The 18,902-nt window shown below is 44.6% G+C and overlaps 1 protein-coding gene and 1 pseudogene across 1 annotated transcript in view; one reads left to right on the top strand and one right to left on the bottom strand.

The window, feature by feature from the left end:
* The window catches only part of LOC126184378 (plexin-B), a 981,143-nt gene that overhangs the window by 902,186 nt on the left and 60,055 nt on the right, over positions 1 to 18,902 (top strand). The window lies entirely within an intron of this gene.
* On the bottom strand, positions 8,782 to 8,898 carry LOC126185767 (5S ribosomal RNA; annotated as a pseudogene).

Here is an 18,902-nt window from a genome sequence, read left to right as displayed (position 1 = left end):
AGGCGTACTCTGCAGTGGAAAAGAAAGGGGTCTTACCAGTTGTTCTTCGAAGGACAGTAGGGTTTACTTATCACTTAATGCAACAAAGTTGCTTTCTGTGCTGCTCCTCGTTACTGCTCTCTTAGCTGTTTGGATGGTTTGGATGCAGTAGTTTTTATAGGCTAAAGACATTTCAATAGAGCTGTAAAACTTCCCTATGCTACCGTATACTATCGTAAGTAAGCGTAGACTCCGCTATTTTTGCTAATAGCTTTGGTCAGTTAAGATCGTAACCACATAACACGGTTGTTATCTAAAATGACCGCCGGCCGGGGTGGCCGAGCGGTTCTAGGGGCTACAGTCTGGAACCGCGCGACCGCTACGGTCGCAGGTTCAAATTCTGCCTCGGGTATGGGTGTGTGTGATGTCCTTAGGTTAGTTAGGTTTAAGTAGTTCTAAGTTCTAGGGGACTGATGACCTCAGAAGTTAAGTCCCATAGTTCTCACAGCCATTTGAACCAAAATGACCAAAACTACCGTAGTCGACCCTTACTTACTATAGCCTACGATAGTTTTACAAATCTATGTCTGATGGCAACATCTCTGGATTAACTCTATAGAGAAACTGGCACCTCTGCTCCATGCACTCGACGATCAGCAACAGAATACACGGAAAAGTACAAATAGGCCTTCGTTGAAAAATGCACTGCCTGACAAAAAAAGTGAAGAGGAAACAAAATTAAACTTCACGGCATGATAGGGCATGTGATGTTATTGCAGCCGGCCGGTGTGGCCGTGCGGTTCTAAGCGCTTCAGTTTGGAACCGCGTGACCGCTACGGTCGCAGGTTCGAATCCTGCCTCGGGCACGGATGTGTGTGATGTCCCTAGGTTAGTTAGGTTTAAGTAGTTCTAAGTTCTAGGGGACTGATGACCTCAGATGTTAAGTCCCATGGTGCTCAAAGCCATTTGAACCATTTTTTTTATTGCAGTGATTACAAAATCGAGTCCAGTTTACAAAGAACTTAACGGTGTGAGCTCAATTATCAGTATGATGTTGCTCCTTCTCTGGCCTGGCCGCATGCACGATTCGGTTTGGAGGGGTGTCATAAAGCCATTGTATCCTGTCCTGAGGCAAGCTAACTCATATCTCTCGTAACTGGTTCTTGATATCCTACGTACTGGCACTGGGATGAAGTTGACATCCGAGCTGGTAAAACACATGTTCTATCAGAAATCGAAATGGGGATCTTGTTGGCCACAGGAGTACCTGAACATCATGCAAACCGTTTATAAAGACACGTGCCATGCGCGGACCAGCATTGGCATGTTGAAAAATGGCACCGATAGTGTTACATCGAGAAGTAATACATGAATATGCAGGATGTTCGTGACATACCGTTGTGCCACCAGAGTTCCCTCAAACACTACCAGCCATGTCCTGAAGCCATACCCGTTGTCTCTCCACATCATGACGCCAACAGTAATACCACTGTGCCTCCATAAAACATTGGAAGAATGGGACCTCTCCCCAGTCGCTGCCGTACTCGCCGACGATGGTCGTTCGAGGCAGTGAGAACTGCAATTCATCACTGAACACAATGCGACGCCATTCATCAGCAACCTGTGCTTCCCAGTCAAGCCACCACTCCAAACGCAAGAGTATTTCCTTTGGTGTTAACGGCAGCCTAAGCGTGGGACGGTAATTCCTTTGCCCTGCTGCCACTAGTCTCTGACCAGTGGTGCTAAACGACATAATGTTGTACAGAGTCCATCACTTGTCCTCGGATAGTAGGCGCACATATGATAGGGTTATGATGTGCTTCGTGCACAATACGACGAGCCTCCATTCTAATGCTCAGACATCGTCGACCGGAATTTCAAGACGAATAGTATGCCTGCCCTCGCATCCCTATGCAGTCCAACATCGGACCACTGTCACATCCTAATGTCCCACAAATGGTGGATATTGCTCGATTCGACAAGCCGGCCAAATGGAGATCCACAACTTTCATAGACACTGACAACGATTTCTCACACGAGTACGTGGCATCTCCAAGTCCTTCACAGAAATCTATCTACTTCTGAATCTGTTCGTGCCCACTATATATCCTACCAGGCCTGGAGATAACACAACATGAACAACGCAGATTCACTCTGCTACTCGTTCTACCTGTCGCAGAGAATTGCAGCCCTAATCATTTACATATCCATCGATGGTGTGTGCGTGTAAGAAGTTACAGTGACATCCGACCAAGGCTTCTGAGTGCCTTCTTTTTTTTTTTTTCAGGCAGTGCATGTAATGTACCTTGCAGAGAGCAAGTTTCCATTTAAATTAGAATGGTACCTACTGGAGTGCGAAACTTGGAGGACCTAAAACAGACTACGAATAGGTGTTGCACCATTAAAGACAAATCTATCAAGGTGGAGGTTATAAGACGACAGCCACATTTTATTCGATTGTGCTGAGGTGCAGGGTGTGCCACGCAAATTCTATTGTCCTATCAGTCCTTATAAGTGCACCCTCGAAGATCTAAGACAGGACTTAACAACTGGCCGGTTTTGAGCGCGAGTACTCGCGTCTGCTCAGGCACATGCTCGCGAGCAGGTGCAAGGTCGCGGAGTAGGGAGGGAGGGAAGGGAGGGGAAATGCGCGCGCACGTTAGAAAAAAAATGGTTCAAATGGCTCTGAGCACTATGGGACTCAACTGCTGTGGTCATAAGTCCCCTAGAACTTAGAACTACTTAAACCTAACTAACCGAAGGACAGCACACAACACCCAGCCATCACAAGGTAGAGAAAATCCCTGACCCCGCCGGGAATCGAACCCGGGAACCCGGGCGTGGGAAGCGGGAACGCTACCGCTCGACCACGAGATGCGGGCGCGCGCGTTAGAATGTGATCTCGTGTTCTTAGCAGATTTAACTAGCCACCTGAATGCTTTGAACATTTTACTACAAGGTAAAGATCTGCTAATTACTCATTTCATAGATCGAATACGAGCTTTTAAAATGAAAACTGGAAACAGGAAACCTAGCTCATTTTCCTAAATTATCATCCATGCAAGATGTTCACAAAGACTGTGAACGTTATTCACATATTTAGTTGATCAGCACTTTCAAGATCTGACAGCACTAGACAGTGATTTTGATCTGTTCTCTCCATATTCAGCGAATATTTAAAAGATTCGTCCTGAGCTGCAGTAAGAAATTATTGACCTGCAGTGTGACAGAGAATACAGAGACAAATTTCAGAACAAGAAAAACATTTTGGAATTCTACAGACACTTCCCTCGGGATAGATTTCCTCGTTTGCACAAACTGGCGGCTACAATAATATCAATGTTCGGTTTCACGTATGTTTGTGAACAACTGTTCTCTGCAATGAAATGTAACAAGACGCGCCTGAGAAACGCATTGTCTGATCGAAATTTAAACTGCACGCTGCGTCTAAAATGCACAAGAACAATTACTCCGAACATAGACGCAATTGTAAAGGGCAAAAAGTACAAGATAACCGAGAATCCCACACTTCAGTGACACCTTTTGTTGTGTAACAGTTCACAAATTAATGCGAATGTAGAGGCATACACTAAGCTAATAAAATTATGTGGCATTTGTACATTCTCCTTTATTTGTTTCATTTGTCGCAGTAATAATTCGTGAGTGATATCCCTGCAGGTGGCCGCGGATTTACATTGACTGGCGGCAGCTGTTGTGTGCCCCACGTGACTTTCCCCACTCTCCGCTCTGGTCCGGTAGTGGGGGTAGCGTGCTCGCGCTGCTCCGTGCTCGCGCCTTGCTGCTCACAGCTTGCTCCGCGAGCACGTATGTTGTGAAGCCCTGATCTAAGACTAGGAAACAGTGCAGCTATTGACGTCGCCCAATACTGGACCAAAAATCTTAGAACAGATGACAAGGATCAGAGACCATGACTGAAAAGTTGCAAGGACACGAAAAAGTAAAGTCAGATAACAGGTCGCTGACTTTCACTACATGTTGAAACTACAGATCAATCAGTTATGTTTTGTAAACTAGAAATGTTGTGGCAAGCTCTACTGTCGACGGAAGCGGGACCTGAACAGGGGCTCTTTTCCCTCGCGGACAATGCTTTTACCGTTTGAGATAAGTAGGAACACCTCCCCGCCAAACTCAAGAGAAGCTTGACAAGTGAGAGCGAGCTTTGTGAAGGGCCATTACCCGCCCTTTTCATAGTTCAGTCGGTAAGGGCACTCCTCGCATTTACGCGATTGTGGACAGCCTTCAGATAATCGTAAGATTTAATTCCACAGAATTCCGGCTATGCTCTTAATATCAGTCGGTGCATGGTTTTCCATTTTGAATATTCTAAAAAAAAAAAAAAAAAACTCATTGGTTTTATTGTTGTTGCTACCTTCAGTCTCGACACAGGTTTGATGCAGCTCTCCACACCAGTCTGTCCTGTTCAAACATCTTGGTCTTTGAATAACTGTTGCATCCAACATCCATTTGAACGTGCCTGTTATATTTATGCCTAGGTTTCCCTATACAATTTTTACTCAAATGGTTCAAATGTCTCTGAGCACTATGGGACTTAAACATCTGTGGTCATCAGTCCCCTTGAACTTAGAACTACTTAAACCTAACTAACCTAAGGACATCACACACATCCATGCCCGAGACAGGATTCGAACCTGCAACCGTAGCGGTCACGCGGTTCCAAACTGAAGCACCTAGAACCACATGGCCACACCGGCCGGCACAATTTTTACTCCCCACATTTCCCTTCATTTCCACATTGACTAATCTTTGATGCCTAATGATGTTTCCTATCAATCTATTCCTTCTTTTAGTCAAGTTACGCCACAAATATCCTTTTCCCCCAACTACATTCAATACAATCTCGTTAGTTATTCGATCTACCCGCCTAATCTTCGGTATTCTTGTGAAGAATCACATTCTAAAAACTTATATTCATTTCTTGTCTGAACTGCTTGTCGTCCACGTTTCACTTTCGTAGAAGGTCACACTCCAGACAAATACCTGCTGAAAAGAATTCCTAACAATTAAATTTATTTTCGCTATTAACAAATTTCTCTTTTTAAGAAACGTTTTTCTTGTTGTTGTGCAGTTTGCGTTTTACATGTTCTGTACTTCAGCCATCATTAGTTATTTTGCTGCTCAAATATCGGAACTCGTCCATTACTTTTAGTGTCTCGTTTCCTAAACTAATTCCCCCGGCTTCGCCTGATTTAATTGGACTACATTCCATTACACTTGTTTTGTTTTTGTTGGTGTTTATCTTATAATTCTTTTCAAGACACTATCAATTCCGTTCAACAGCTCATGCAAGTCCTTTTCTGATTCTGACACAATTACATTGCCATCGGCAACCCTCAAAGTTTTTATTTCTTCTCCCTGAACTTTAATACCCATTCCAAATTTTCCTTTGTTTCCTTTATTTCATGTTCAATGTACAGATTATTCATAATTTTTTCATACATCCCATATTTAGAGAAAGAGCCATTAACTTTGCTGCCTTATGTCGGTTTTTCCAGTCGTTCTACAACTTTTCCACGTGCAACAGCATCATCCGCAAACTTCACATAGCTTCCAATTTTTATATATGGTTTGGTGAATAAAATAGAAAGGTCCGTGCCGTTGCAACATCCCTATAAACAACAGCATCATCCTGGAGCAGTCTCGTGGAGTTTCCTATTCTTGTATATTATCTAGTGAATAGGTCCAGTGAGGGTGTACGAGGATGATATTGTTGTTTATAGAACAGTTGCAACGGCAGAAAAGTGTAATAAACTCGTAGATGATCGAGGCGTTGTGAAAGAAGTGTCAGTTGAGCCTCAACGTGAATAAATGTAACCTACTGTGCATAAATAGGTGGAGGGACCAACTACTGTTCGTTGTTCGATTACTTTATTGCCAATAAATCACAGGAATCAGTAATAACCGTAAATTATATCACACTTTCTTGGGGTGTTTCTGAAATTACTCATACATCTGACGGTTTAGCCCCCTTAAGGACATGTTCAGTTCTGTCTGGTAGGAAGTTCTGAATTGAATTTGAATTTTGTGGTGAGGTTTCACGGGACCAAAATGCTGAGGTCATCGGTCCCTAAGCTTACACACTACTTAATCTAACTTACGCTAAGGACGACACACACCCCCATGCCCGAGGGAGGACTCGAACCTCCGACGGGGGGAGCCACGCGGACCGTGACAAGTCGCCTAAGACCTCGCGGCTACCCCGTTCGGCGGAAGTTCTGAATCCTGTCCCAAAGTGGGTCTCATATTCCGTAAGCTCGTATTTTATTTCATGCAGACACTGACAGCCACTGAATTCGAATACGAAGTATCTTAGGTGTCGCGCAATTCAAAGGTTCATTTTGTACTATCACATTGTCCAGACATTTGTTAATGATTCTTGTCTCGTCTAATGCATCCATTGCGTCTATTTCTGCCCATTACTTACGAATTCTACAAAGGCATGCTCTTTTCTTGTCAGGTAAGCTTTAGTAAGACGTAAATGTGGGGAGGATAATGCGCTCCATCGTCCAGCACCTTTGTCTCTCGAGCGTATTCACTACGAATGTTACTGAAAAGCTTAAAAGATGCCCCGAGTTGCGAATGAACTCGGATCCCTGCCTTTGCTGGGCAGTGAGCTACCAATCGCGCCATCCATGCATCCCATACAGAATTTCCACTGAGGATCGTGTCCTCTATATGGTAAACATCCTGCGTCGGCCTGCGGATATTCGTTACTTTTCGCCTATCAGACATGTCTCATCTATGTCACGATTGATGTCATAAGTCCATCATACGTTGTTGTACCTCAACGCTTGTTGGTCTCATCGTCATATGTCATCGTATTTGTCATAGTTAAAGATTTATTCTCTTACAATAAAAAACCGCTTAAGTCTAATAAAAACTGCTTCTAGTGTCCTGCTTGTGAACAAATTTTTAAACCTTGCAAATTTTGCATTATTTTCTTTCTTCTTTTGAAAATGAATATAATTTTGAGAGTAATGTACAAAGTAGTGGCAGTAAAAAACACGCGAGGCCTATTCTTCACAGTGGTTTCAAACAGTACGAAGAATAGTTGTGTAGAGTGCTGGTTGGCTGAGGTCGTGCATAGGTCCTCCATCTGCCCTCTGGGTGAAAACATACGGCGTGAGCGGTTCGGCACTAAGTGAAACATTCAGTGTGACCCAGCGACACGAATATCGAATTTCTGCCCATTACTTGCCGTGTCACTGCGAGAAATCCAAGTGGCGGCGTCGATGCCGTCACGCCAACGTGGAGACTTGTCGAGCGCCGGGGCGAACAAGATGGCGCTGACAGCACGAAATTTGTCTCTCTCCTCGCAACGAACTTCTCCTCCCGTCTGTCACGCATTCGCGTGTGCCTCGGTGATTTTTCCCCTGTTCTCTCCAATCGCTTCTAATTAGTTTAAATCGTCGTACAGGATAACCCTTCTGCAATAAGTCTGCTCGTATGTGTTGCTACTAAACCACTGTAGTTTAAGGCGCACTTTAGAATTAGCCCCAAAACAAACCCACGTGTTGTTTGGAAGAGTAGAATCAAATTAGTCTGATTTACTCTGTGCTTGTGCACATTTCAGACGAAGCTGTCGATCTTCGTCATATTGCGAAAGATATGATTAAATAAATTGCAGAATTAGATAAAAAAACCGAAAATAAAGCTGGGCAATGAAAACAAGGAACAGTTCACGTGTTCGCTTCCACATTTGCCATCGCGTTATTATTGTAGCGGCAGCAACGCTCAACCCACATGTTACTATAAGACAATTTGAATGTGCGAGTGGACACAGTGAAAGAAGTGTTCTGCCAGTATTACCTTCCAACGGATTTCAAACTTTCCACATTTCATTCCATCAACAGTTCTCCGAATGGTGTCTACGAATAGTGCAAAGTGTTGCAATGTTTCCGTGTAAGATTTAGTTTACGAATGAATCATCAATTACAAACGATGGGCAAATCAATCTTGACAGTACACTCGACTGGTTGAGCGACGTGAGTAAACAAAGATCTTGAGCTGTCAGTGTGTCTCATTATTGGTCCCTGTTTTATTAACACGACTCTGAAAAGTATTTAAAGTTTCTAACAGATATGCTGCTGCAGTTCTTGGATTACATTTCAAAGTAAGGCAGTCTTCGTGCTACCAACATGATGGATGTCCCTTTCGCCGGCCGGAGTGGCCGAGCGGTTCTAGGCGCTTCCGTCTGGAACCGCGCGACCCCTACGGTCGCAGGTTCGAATCCTGCCTCGGGCATGGATGTGTGTGATGTTCTTAGGTTAGTTAGGTTTAAGTAGTTCTAAGTTCTAGGGGACTGATGACCTCAGATGTTAAGTCCCATAGTGCTCAGAGCCATTTGAACCATTTGATGTCCCTTTCATTAATTGCAAATCATTGGGATATTGCTGGATCAGTCGTTCGGGAAACACAAAATGGCATGTCGCTAACCAGACTTAACATCCTTAACACCTGTAGACTAACTTCTGTGAAGAAGATTAAAACAAAAGGTCTCCAAGGAAACACCGACGACTGCCGATGGCTTGAAATTCCGTATAACATGTGCCTATCTAAACTCCGTCCTAAAAGTCCATGACGGCCCAACGGTACCGACCGGCCGCCGTGTCACCCCCAACCCACTCACTAGATGCGGATATGGAGGGCCATGTGGTCAGCACACCACTCTCCCCGCCGTATGTCAGTTTACGAGACCAGAGCCGCTACTTCTCAATCAAGTAGCTCCTCAGTTTGCCTCACAAGGGTTGAGTGCACCCCACTTGCCAACAGCGCTGGGCAGACCGGATGGTCACCCATACAAGTGCTAGCCCAGCCAACAGCGCTTAACTTCGGTGATCTGACGGGAACCGGCGTTACCACTGCGGCAAGGCCGTTGGCAACATGTGCCTAAGCTGGGATAAATCCACATGAAATTGAATGTGCATGCAGTATTGTACATTATCGAAGGATGCGGACGCCCTTATGTAATGTGGTACTGATCACTACATGTCACGAGCGGTAGACGCGCCAGTATAAAAGGAGGTTAGGTATGCAGTGTTGTCGGTAGAGAAGCAGTTAACAGCAGAATGGGTCGGTCAGTGACTTCGAACGTGGACTAGTCACTGGGTGTCACGTGAGTAACAAATCCATCGGGGACTTCCCAACCCTTGGCTGTTGGTGTTGCGATTGTGAAGTGGGAATGTGAAGAAACTACCACAGTTAAACCAAGACCAGGAAGACCTCATATAATGACGGTCAGGGATCGTCGAGCATTGCTGAGGTTGGTGGTAAAAATCGCAAGAAATCAGCGGAATCAATCACCCGTGAGCTCCAAACTGCTACCAGCAGTCAACCGTGCGCTCGGATTTAAAAAGGATAGAATGTTCGAGGAGCTCCTCATAAGCCACACATTTCCCAATCCAGTGCTAAGCGACGCTTAACAGCGACACAGCTAGACAGTGGATGACTGGAAACGAATGTTTTTGGAGTGCTGAATCACACGCTATACACTGTGTACATGGAGAACGTTACTTGCCATGTTTACTTCCAACTGTGGAATACGGGGGAATGGGTCTTAAGGTAGGGGTGTCTTTCGTGGTTATTGTGTGGTTCTCTTATTGTGCTTAATAAAATGCTGAATATGGAAGAATAAGAACATTTTACAGCACTGTGTATTGCGTACAGTAGTGGAATGGTTCGGAGACGATAATGATTTGATTTAGCATGACAGTGCAGCCTGTCATAAACCAGCGTCTGTGAGGCAGTGGTTTGTGGGCAATAACATTACTGAAATGGACTGACATTCCCAGAGTTCCGACCTGAACCCAACGGAACACCTGTGGGATGAGCTAGAACGCTGAGTTCTTTCCAGACCCCAGCGTCCAACCATCTCTGGTTTCGCCTCTTGAGGAAGATTGGGCTGTCATTCCTCAACAGACATTCAGACACCTCACTGAAAGTTTCCCCAGCAGAGTTCAAGTCATCATACAGGCGAAGAGTAGATTCATCACATATTAATGTTCACTAACAGGCGTCCATCCTCAAGTTATGCTGTACGAGCATCTTCCACATATTTTACTGTATTTTCGATCTTATGCGACTCAAAGCATGCTAACATTGAAGGGTGACTCCTCGTGTAGACTGACAAACTGATTGCAGATCTCATCTTATGCAACATGGCGCGTAATGGAGCTGTGCACGTAAGTAATGGACAGTTGTTGCGCCGAAATCACGACTGTGTCATCTGTGCTACTATATAAAGATAAGTCGTTGTTTAACATTGTTACCAAAAATTTCGAAAAGTACTTGACCGTTTTACTTCGAATTTCGAATTTTTACACGATTCTCTACTGAAAATCCAAGCGGCATAGGGTTCATACTTATATATATATATATATATATATATATATATATATATATATACCTCACTACATATGTAATAGCCCGCCCGGCCAGCCGTGCGGTCTAACGCACCGCTTCCCGAACGGGAAGGCGTGCCGGTCCCCGGAACGAGTCCGCCCGGCGCATTAGTGGCGAGGTCCGGTGTGCTGGCCAGCCTGTGGATGGTTTTTAAGGTGGTTTTCCATCTGCCTCGGCGAATGCGGACTGGTTTCCTTATTCCGCCTCAGTTATACTACGTCGGCGATTGCTGCTCAAACACTGTCTCCACGTACGCGTACACTATAATTACTCTGCCACGCAAACATTGGCGCTACACTCGTCTGGAATGCCACGTTCCCGGAGGGGTTCACTGGTGACCGAACCGCACAATAACCCTGTGTTTGGTGTGGGGCGGCGGTGGGGTGAGTGGACTGCTGTAGTCTGTTGTGGGGCTGTGTACCACTGAATGCTCCGGCGGGTACTTAGCCTCTCCGTCGTTTCTAGGTCCCCAGTTCAATACACACACACACACACATACATACATACATATGTAATATATACAGGAGAAAAGAGTTACCAAAAATTTCGAAAAGTTCTTGGCCGATTTACTTAAAACTTTTACACGTTACTCAAATAAACATCCAGACGAACATAAGCTATATGTACGAGGGCTGTTCAGAAAGTAAGCTCCGATTGATCGCGAAATGGAAACGACTATGATAATCCGATAAAGCTTTGCACAGATGTGTTGGGCAGTGTCTCTAGTATGACCCTAGATAGCATCACGTCACTCCTCTCATTTCTGAGCTCACAGTGATCGCGTAAAGTTGTCTAGAGAATAGTGTCTCCCGCCAAGTACGAGGACCTGGTGAGAAATTTCGCCTGTAGCTATACAGCCAACATTACATAACTGTCGTGCAGTTTCTTCTACAAGGCAATATTCTCAGCCGCATTCTGAAGGGGCAATGAAGATGCTCCTGCATCGTTTTCAATTGGAAATGTTTGACTACCCACAATACAGCCAGTAATTTACTCCCCCTGCGTTTCATTTCTGCTCACATGAACCGCTGGCTATGAATACAACATTTTGGCACAGAAAACGAGCTGTAGGCCAGCGTAGAGAATTGGCGGAAAGCACTGGCGGCTGTCTTTTATGATGAGGGTATTGGAAAGTTGGTACAACGCTACGACAAATGTCTTAGTCAGAACGGCAACTACGTAGAGAAGTAGCTGGATGGTGTAGCTAACTGTTAAAAATAAAACATTTCTAATTTTCACTGTGGTTCCCATTTCGCGATCAATCGGAGCTTACTTTCTGAACAGCCCTCGTATATTTAAACGACAGTGTAGAGGTTTTGTGTTACAACCGACTGCGAGAAAGAAAATGTTGTGCTTTGAAAATGAGCATTTTCGATTTCTTTCTACACAAAAATTGTACATACAACAATGTGCTGTTGTGTTTTCTCCCCGTCCGCCGCTCGTGGTCTCGCGGTAGCGTTCTCGCTTCCCGAGCACGGGGTCCCGGGTTCGATTCCCGGCGGGTCAGGGTTTTTCACCTGCCTCGAGATGACTGGGTGTTTGTGTTGTCCTCATCATTTCATCATCATCCAGGAAAGTGGCGAAATTGGACTGAGCAAAGATTGGATAATTGTACGGGCGCTGATAACCACGCAGTTGAGCGCCCCACAAACCAAACATCATCATCATCATCATCTGTTTTCTCCCCCGCATGCATGTCCGAAGGAACAGATACTACGCCGTCTACAGCCGTAATTAAACACATTAAACGTATTCGCAATTACGAATATGGACAAACATGAACTTTAGAATGCTATCAGGACAGTGAAAATTAGGTTTTTTTTTTTAAGATTAAAAACAGTCTTGATTGCGACTTTTCATTTTTATTGGAGTGACCGGTTTCGATTCTATTTAAGAACCATCTTCAGACTCTGAAAAAACAGACAGAGGGATCGCTATAACAGTAAGTATATATAACAAAATGTAGAACTAATAAATAAATATACATTTTGTTATATATACTTACTATTATAACGATCCGTCTATCTGGTAATATGTTTTTCAGAGTCTGAAGATGGTTCTTAAATAGAATCGAAACCGGTCACTCCAATAAAAATAAAAATTTGCGATCAAGACTGTTTTTAATCTTCAAATTTTAATCTTAAAGATCACTGACAATGTTTAAAAAAAATAATGAAAATTTGTGCCCGGCCGGGACTCGAACACGGATTTCACGCTTATCGTAAGCAGTTGCTTTACCATTTTTTTTAATGATGAGGACAACACAGACACCCAGACACTGGGCAGAGAAAATCCCAAACCTGGCCGGGAATCGGACTCGGGACCCCGTGACCCAGAATTTGGTTATCCGAGCACGTCCAGACCCAAACTCCCATATCTCGTGAACCATGTTGTACAACCTGTACTCGTACATCCATTAAGTACTTCATAGCAGCTGTAGTCGCCGCAGTGCCTGTTGCTTTGGACATCCATGCTTGTCCAAAGGAGCGTTGCATCCTAATTCGGAGTAACACAGGCACTGCAATATCGTATTTATCCGCCGGCATCGGGCAAGCGACTTTCAAGTAAAATGTCTTACCCATACGGGAATATACATAATGGATATAAGGGCACAGATTGTAGATACATGGTTGACGACATATGGAAGTTGGGGCCTGGCCGTGAGTCGTGTTCGGATAGCCCAATGGTAAGGCGGCAGCTCGCGATAAGCGGGAAATGCGGCTTCGAGTTCCGATCCGACACAAATTTTCATTTTAGTCGTCCATTCTACAGCTGGTAGTTCTCCATATTCGCAATTGCGAATGCATTTAATGTACTTAGTGTCCACGGCTTACCGGCTTGTATTTAGAATACGGCTATGGGATCTGAATCTTGCAAAACTTTTTAGTCTTACCCTACCCGTTCACAGATTTAAATGGTTCAAATGGCTCTAAGCGTTATGGAACTTAACATCTGAGGTCATCAGACCCCTAGACTTAGACCTGCTTAAACCTAACTAACCTAAGGACATCACACACATCCATGCCCGAGGCAGGATTCGAACCTGCGACCGTAGCAGGCGCGCGGTTCTGGACTGAAGCTCCTAGAACCGCTCGGCCACAGCGGCCGGCATTCACAGATTAAAACTTTGCACAGTACTTTCATTGAAGCTACTATCCTCACAGATAAAGCATCTCTAGAGGTGTCTCTCGTATCTCTTTATACCCATTTACTTTCAGCGACGATAATTCCCAATCAGCGTTTCGTTTGCATTGACAACAAACAAAACCCAATGTTAGAGACAGCGCTATAATACGACAGAGAGGGGTGTAGGGGGGAATGGACATTGAGTGCGGAGAAGGAGATTGACGATGAAAAAAGAGAGAGGGGAAGAGGAAAGGTGCAGAGAGAACGGGTGGAAGGAGTTAGGAATACATATCCAATTCCCACACATATTAAGTAGCTGCGCAGCATTGCCACGTTCGCTAGTTTCTTATGTTTTCAAGATCTTCAGATTCTGACGCAAGTTTGTACTTCCAAAAAATGGTTCAAATGGCTCTGAGCACTATGGGACCTAACATCTTAGGTCATCAGTCCCCTAGAACTTAGAACTACTTAAACCTAACTAACCTAAAGACATCACACACATCCATGCCCGAGGCAGGATTCGAACCTGCGACCGTAGCAGTCCTGCCGTTCCGGACTGCAGCGCCTAGAACCGCAAGACCACCGCGGCCGGCTTTAACACTTCCGTAGTTGATATATTTTTATAGGTGCTTGATAATGACGCCTTAGTCGGAGCTGACCAATAGCACAACAATTAAAAATAAATTTACGTACTACAACGGTCAATGTTGACTTTTATGAAATACACCGAGTCTGTGGACCAACACACAAACAAGATTATCGAGCTTAGACTTACAGGTCGCATCGAGGCGTTCAAGCTCTCCACACGCGAATGTTACGAGAAGCAGCTCTAACAAATAGGGCGGTGGGACAGACCCTTCGCCGTACTCCATTGTGGTGCGCACATTATAGCTTCAGATCTGCAGAAACTTGCAAGCGCTTCGAGGAACGCTTCGCCTCGGCCGTTCACGTCGCTTTGAACGCAAGCCGCACCTACAGGCATATCCCTTTCTCGGTAAGGAGCGCGGCAGCTGGGTCAGATCCGATATACCGAACGAAGCGTTTTGCGGCCGTTGCGTCCGTAGCGGTCCGCTGTCCGACGCGACACAGCCGCTGCTTTGATGTAATTTTGGTGCTCCCGAAACGAGTCGGTCGCGTCATTCGCAGCGATCGGCTGCCAGGCCTTTCCTCTATTGTTCCTGAAATCGCGTGTGCGTGGCATTTAATTAATCTGCGCGTTGCGTGTCTGTCCGATTGTAGGTGCTGATGTGTCTTCCTAAATACGAGTTAAGCCCGCTAACGTGGCATCCCATCATCTGTGATGAAAGTCATCTATCTGACCGAAAATGATGGCTGCTTGGTGCAGTTAACATGCAATGCAATTGTGGTTCAGTACATTCCTTGCTCCATATCGGATCATGATTTATCTTTGTTAATAACTGCAAACAAACAAAAAAATGTAAGGCATGCTCAATCAAGGGCCATGTCAACGCTGAAAGTAATTCTGGGGTGTCTAATGCCAAGTTGACACAATTACTGTATCGACAGTGTTTCAGTGATTCAAGCAGCTGGATAATATCGATTCTACTGCACGACAGGCAACTCACCAGTGACTGATGCCTATGAAGTAGGAAATAGTAATAATCAGTCATTCTATCACCTAACTATAGCCGCGCGGAGTGGCCGCGCGGTTAGAAGCTCCATGTCACTAATTGCGCGGCCCCTCCCGCCGGAGGTTCGAGTCCTCCCTCGGGCATGGGTGTGGGTGTTTCTGTCTTTAGCGTAAGTTAGTTTAAGTAGTGTGTAAGTCTAGGGACCGATGACCTCAGCAGTTTGGTTCCTTAGAAATTCACATACATTTGAACAACCTAACTATAGTTTGCAATCATAGAAGCCGAGGCGGATTCTTTCTCTCTCTTGCTCGAAGTAATAGAGTACGAATAACTCTGCTTTCGCCATGGCGTTATGCGACAGATTTAGAGATGGGTTATTTTGGACGCAGAACTACAGCTGATTTGGCATATGTATTATCGATTTGTGTTCCTTTAGTATTAAGGTTGTTATTCACTCCAAAAAGTTTCCGCTCGAAGACCGTAAAATCCAGAATCGGTATAAAAATGGAGCAAAATCGCTGTGGGCAGTGACACAGTCATCCCACCGACGCACCAGGCTGATGATACCAGTTTGGTAAAACCTCTTGTGTTGTTGAGTGAAGAAGTACATAACTGCCTGCTGCACATCCTCGTCCGGCTGGAATCGTCAACCTTTCAAGTCCGTTACAAGTCTAAAGCTTCATATAAAAGGACGGCGTGGGAAAATTTGCTGCGAGCGTAACTGTTCGATCAAAACCGTGGTCTCTGTCTTAGCGTTCCATAGCGAATGTCCGTCAAGAATTTATGATGCTAATCGTGAACATCCTCGCGGACCCAGGGCTCCAGTCAGATAAGAGGAAATCAAACTCAGAGTTGAAGATTTCAGTTCTGTTTTTGAAAGGCAAATTTTCCAGCAAAATCGGAAATGTTTTCTGTTTTGGGTCGAATTATAGGGGTTTTCATTTCATGCGAACGATAAAAGGCTTCCTTTCAAAGAGCAAATATTTCAAATGACCTAGTCGTTCGCGAAGCGCTTTTCACTACCTGGGAGCTTAAAAAAGCGAACGGTGCTTAAATACGAGTAACATTTCGAAAATAATCCCAAAGGTAAAAAGTACAGAAAATTAATACGCCTGTTTCACGAGCAGATTTCAATTTTGACAAAAATATTGTAGTTCTTTTATGAAACCGTACGGAAACGAGTTCCATTGTTGCAAAAACTAATGTTCTACTGCCGTTTTGTACACTGCCCAACTTAAAACTAGCAAGAACTTGAAGAAATCACCATAAGAAAAAATATACGTGACACATAACTAATAATATAATCAACCAACGTTTCAGAATAACAAAATTACAAGACTCAGGTTTCAGCAAAAAAGAAACACCAAGTCAGAGAGGCGTTTCGTGTATCTCTGACGTCATATGTTCAAGGCTGTTTAAATTTCAGTGCGGAGTTAATTTTGAGTTCTGAAGGACATGAACGGTATTTTGTCAAGCTAGCTTATCACGCACATTTGTATCAGACGACAATTCAGAGCAACAAGTAGGCCAGGGAAGAAGCGACATGTTATTGCTGTACCACGCTTTGGTGCGCCCCAGTAGCTGAGTAGTCAGCGTGACGGAATGTCATATCAGGGGGAACTGGTTCGATTCCCAGCTGGGTCTGAGATTTTCTCCGCTCAGGGACTTGGTGTTGTGTTGTCCTAATCATCATCATCATCATCTCGTCCCCCTCGACACGCAAGTCGCCGAAGTGGCGTCAACTCAAAAGACTTGCACCAGGCAAACGGTCTACCCGACGGGAGGCCCTAGCCACACGACCCCGCTTTGAAGAAGGCTTCTTCATTCCAGGCAGCAACATTTCCGTGTTCGACAGTTTCAAAACGTAGTAGTGATAACATCCACAATTCCAACAGCTTAGGTCGACGATATCCGAGGGACACCGCACTTTCATGCCTCTTGTTCGCTCAACATGATTTCAAAAAAATGGTTCAAATGGTTCTGAGCACTATGGGACTTAACATCTGTGGTCATCAGTCCCCTAGAACTTAGGACTACTTAAACCTAACTAACCTAAGGACATCACAGACATCCATGCCCGAGGCAGGATTCGAACCTGCGACCGTAGCAGTCACTCGGTTCCGGACTGAGCGCCTAGAACCGCTAGACCACCGCGGCCGGCTCAACATGATTTAATGTAATACATGCAGAAATATATAGGGCTCCTAATGCTGATGCAGGCATCATTCTAACAAAAGATAAGTGCGACTTGCCCGACTACCTGTTGCCGATGAGTTCGCACTGACTGTTCATACGGCTACTGTAGGCGTCGACAGTTCAGGGCCATGTTTCCATCAAGCTATGTTTGACCAACGTGGATAAACAGCGAGGGCTGCGTGGACTTTCCGGCTGTTGCCTTTACGGCCGTGCTGTAGGTGCTACAGATACTTCCGACCAACCAATTTGCACAAGACACTTCTACATCTGAAGCACAGAAGAGGATACGAAGGTAACACATGTTTTATTTGCTTTGCTCCCAGACAATATTCAAAATACATATGAAAGATTTTTTTCCGAATTGAGAAATAAGGTGACTGGGTGATCACCGAAAACTACAATATTAGCCCTTGAAATGGCTGCAACTGAAGCTATAAAAACAGTGTTCCCCCGAAGCATCCCTTTCCGGTTTCAGTTTTCGCTTCAACCAATGACCGTGCAAGAAAATACAAAAAGTGGAATTAACGGAGGAATACAAGGGTGGAGAAGAAGTCCGAGTGTTTCGACGCATATGTGCTGTAGTCGCACGACTTCCAGTAAACAGTGTTGATGAGGAGTGGGTGTTAATAATGGAGGAAATGCTCAGTGGAGAAAAGGTGATGCAATTCGCAGCTTATAACGTCAGTCATTGGATGGAAAATCTTATCATGCCAATTGAAATGTGGGTGTCTTATCCAGCGGCACAGGACCGTGAAAACTGTTGGATTTTGGCGTAGGAACCTAAACTACTCAATAAACTAAAAACATCCGAACGTAGACATTCTGATAAATAAGCTGAAGGTGGAAGCATTAAACGCCATACTTGAAATTAAAAAAGATTCCATTAGCCTGCCTCTTCTAAAAAGAAAAGAAAGACACATAAATCTCCCCAAAATGTTAAAAGACATTATAAAAGTATATAACGACTCGGACCATTTAAGATGATGGTTAAAATCTCTGACTTTCTTACAAAAAACTGAGTGAGGAATTAAAACTCATAAAATAAGACAAAAGGTTTAACCATTTGCTGCAGTAATGTTGTAGAGAAACAAATGAAAAAAATTCAACATGCCCATGTAATACGCGAGTAGCCAGTCCTAAACCTGGATAAAATGTTAAGGAATGTTCTTGTTACCAGGCGGTCGGAAAATGCACGCACAGCTAAAATATCTGTGATCGGAAACGCTACATTGGCGTCACGTGTCGAAAGCCTACGGTCGGTAAGTTCACAACACCTCAGTGAGCATGGCTCCTGCACATTGACCTACCCTTTTCCAGGCTTGTGATCGGATGGGTATACATGACTCACGCTCGGTCTGCAACTGGTAGCCGGCCGATGTGGCCGAGCGGTTCTAGGCGCTTCAGCCTGGAACCACGCGAACGCTACGGTCGCAGGTTCGAATCCTGCCTCGGGCATGGATGTGTGTGATGTCCTTAGGTTAGGTAGGTTTAAGTATTTCTAAGTTCTAGGGGACTGATGACCTCAGATGTTAAGTCCCATAGTGCTCAGAGCCATTTGAACCATTTGAG

This window comes from Schistocerca cancellata, chromosome 4, assembly GCF_023864275.1.
Source record: "Schistocerca cancellata isolate TAMUIC-IGC-003103 chromosome 4, iqSchCanc2.1, whole genome shotgun sequence".
NCBI classification, from domain to species: Eukaryota; Metazoa; Arthropoda; class Insecta; order Orthoptera; family Acrididae; genus Schistocerca; species Schistocerca cancellata.
This window is presented reverse-complemented; position numbering and strand designations above follow the sequence as displayed.